The 3220-nt window shown below is 50.0% G+C and overlaps 1 protein-coding gene across 1 annotated transcript in view; it reads right to left on the bottom strand.

Annotated features, from left to right (window-relative positions):
- The window catches only part of LOC104468665 (segment polarity protein dishevelled homolog DVL-3-like), an 11018-nt gene extending 10173 nt beyond the window's left edge, over positions 1-845 (bottom strand). The window contains 1 exon segment of the mRNA XM_010082882.1: positions 776-845. The gene's annotated coding sequence lies outside the window, so the exon portion shown is untranslated.
- Positions 846-3220: the final 2375 nt, after the last annotated feature.

Consider the following 3220-nt stretch of genomic DNA (forward strand, 5'->3'; position numbering starts at 1 on the left):
TCCCGAAACGCAGTCACTTCATGGCCCCCCAGACGAGACCTAGCTGTTTGGTGCAGGGAACAGAAGCAGCATTAGGTCTGACCTAGCCCAATTTTCTGAGGATTTCCACTGTTTAGGGGCTCTCTGGTGGCCTCTGGAAAAAGGCACTTGGGTCTTGGTTCTGCTCCTGGCGTAGATCAGCCCAAACTGCAGCTCAGCAGAGAGGAAAACGGGATGATGGGCTATGAAGACTCCCCGGCCCCCCATCCCCCCAAAAATAGGGTCCCTTTCGGGGTGGAGGGAGGCATGCGGGCAGGGGACAAAGCATGTGCATGGCATGGCACAGAAGGAGAAGCTTGTCCTGCAGCTGCCCAGGCAGTACCTTTAGTCTTCAGGGCAGTCAAATCCAGTCTGCTTCACCAGCACTAGAGTCACTTAAGCCCTTTGCGCCAGTCACCGGAGCAGGACTTTCCTTGGAAAGCCGACCCTGCCGTAGGGGCACAGGGGTTACGCTGCGGACAGGCTGGGACCATCACCTCTGCCAGGCATCAGTGACCGCGAGCTCTCCACAGAGGCATCCCGCATCTTCCCCAGCACAGGGGACCCAGCCCCATACAGCCCCCTCTCCAGCTGAGGGACCGGAGCATGGTAATCCAGCTCATCAGCTTCGTTAGCAGTCAGCGCTTTGACAGCAGGGAACAGTCCCCATGCCTCACTTGGCACTGTGCAACCAAACGGTGGTTTTCGGAGAGAGCAGAAACAGGCAGCGAGATACCGAAGGAAGGGGCTTGCTTACCCACGACACCACCCGGCCGTTGAAGCAGGGAAGCTTGGCATTGTCATCCGAGATCTCTTCTTTCACCACCCTGCAGAGGGGAGAGGAGGCAATCAGAGCAGGGTCCAGGACTTCAGGGTAAAAGGAGATGTTCTCAGGTGAATGCTTGCACCCAACAACAGCCAGCCCAGACTCAGGACCAGCAGCTCCCTCCTGCTGCCAGGGTACAGCTTCCTATGCCCACAGACAGGACCGGCAGGATGGAGAGGAGAAGACAAGGTGGAACAGGCTCTGCCGTGTGCATCCAGCTGTTTTATCCCCCAATACACATTTTAATCAGTAAAAAAAAAAAAAAAAGTATATTTCCACCAGTTTGCTTATTTCTAAAGAAATCCATCAGTTCGCTTATTTCTAAAGAAATACATAATTTTAACCTCTTTATAATGATCTGAAAGAATCATAACCTACGCCAGAGATTTCCAATACATGAAAGTGAAATACATTAAACGTGCTGCCTCTCAAATGTTGCTGTTTAACTACATACATAATATTTCAACATCACTTCAAGCTTTATAGCTGTGCCACAATGCCATGTTCCTACATTACACAATCAGCTATGTTATAATCAGTTTTCATAGTGGATGGAGCACTGATCATTTTTTTCCCCCAACAGAAAAAACATCAGTTTTCTTTGCAGAGAAAATTTATCATATTTTAAATATCACTGGACACCTAAATACTTTTCCCACAGTGAGTCTGCAATCAAAACAACTTGTAAATTAACAATATTAAATAATATAATATTTGGTAAATCAAATTTAATGGCAAAATAGGCTTTAACAAGTTTCTTTTCTACTCAATGACAACACTTTAAGCACTCTTATTTAATACAAAGACATCTTACAAATAGTTTGTAATATTAATTTCCCTTTCCAAAACATATCTAAGATAGTCTGACACATACTGTGCTTAAAAAAATAATGTAGTAATTAAACAGTGAACAAATTATGTTTTTGGGAAAAATAATCCAACAGAGAAAGAACAAAAAAACAAATGTGAAACCAAGGGAAATCATGTATTATAAAGAAGTAGCTTATAAGTAACTGAGTACACAGAGGTGGGATCCCACAACAGCTCTGAAGGGTCCCTAAGCCAGTCTCCAACTCACGGAGAATCAAAGAGAATGCAAGCATGGGATGCAGAGCTGTGACCCATTGCCCCAGACCGTCACGCAGCCCAGGCACTGCCATCGAGCGGCAACATGCTGGAGAAACAGGTACTCCAGGCTCCCGGCTGCACTCCCTCGTGTGCCAACAGCTGCCCAAACCGCCACTGAGAATAGGACGGCAAGGCTCGCCAACACTCACAAGACATCAGCAAAAGGCAAATGAACAGTGCTGGAAGACCAAAACCCGGGGAGCAGGCTCGCTCCACCCCGCCAGCCACGCTGGTTGCTCCGGTGTCACACACGCTCAGCAAAGGGCTGTCTCACGCGGTGAAAGGCAGCATGCTGCCACGTCTTTGCTGGGACTCACGATCCCTGCCCAAACTGGAGAGCCAGTAAAGGGACTGGACAAACGCTACCCACCCCCAGAAGGCACAGATGTGGAGGTCACGGTTTGAGCAGTCTAATCCACTCCCAGGATGTGCATTAATTCCTCTTGCACAGATGCAGAAGCAGGAAAAAGCAGGAAAGGAGCAGTGAGGATGGATTAAAACCCTGCTGGCCTAATGCTTCGTCAGCACACCCTGTGCCAGCCTCTGCCCAAAGCCCCTGCAGCCCAGGGCAAGTATCAGACACCGGCAGCCTTCCCCAGGACCTGTCCTCTTTGGTTCCCATGCCACCCCTCCCCAATGCATGCAAGTTGTTGTCTCCTCACTCCCAAGCACACATACACACACACGCACCCTGGCCTGGCTGCACGAGCATCCATTCATACTGTCGCCAGCACCCTGGACTTCATCCAATTCCTAGAGAGAACTTCAGGCAGAGCCAATTTTCAGTGCTGCGTGCTGCCTGCTCAGGGACAGAGCCCTGCCTGTGGGAGAAGGGACAGGGTGATATATTTGCAGGGTCAAGGTGACCAACCACTAAGCACAAATGAACTATTCCACTTTGAGCGGGGACAGAGGAAACCAACCCCCCAAGACCCCCACCCACCCTCAACTGCAGTGCCCGACGGAGAACAAGCTCCTTCTGTCCTGAGAGCTGGTCCCTCGTCACTCCTCCTACCCTGCTGCTGCCCCAGACATCCCAGGGGTCAGCTCCACCCCGGAGCAGTTTTCTCCATCCTTCCCCAGCTACTACATTATTTATCACTATTTATCACCCAGATGCCAGAGCACAATGGATTATATATTTAGACTCTACAGAGCAAAAACTGATAGTGCTGGAGTCGGGCACATGCTGAGCGGGAATATCTCTGCAGCCTTGCTCACGTCTGTCACCCCTTGCGCTGTCCCAGC

The sequence above is a fragment of the Pterocles gutturalis genome, unplaced genomic scaffold (genome assembly GCF_000699245.1).
Source record: "Pterocles gutturalis isolate BGI_N339 unplaced genomic scaffold, ASM69924v1 scaffold8665, whole genome shotgun sequence".
Classification (NCBI taxonomy): Eukaryota; Metazoa; Chordata; class Aves; order Pterocliformes; family Pteroclidae; genus Pterocles; species Pterocles gutturalis.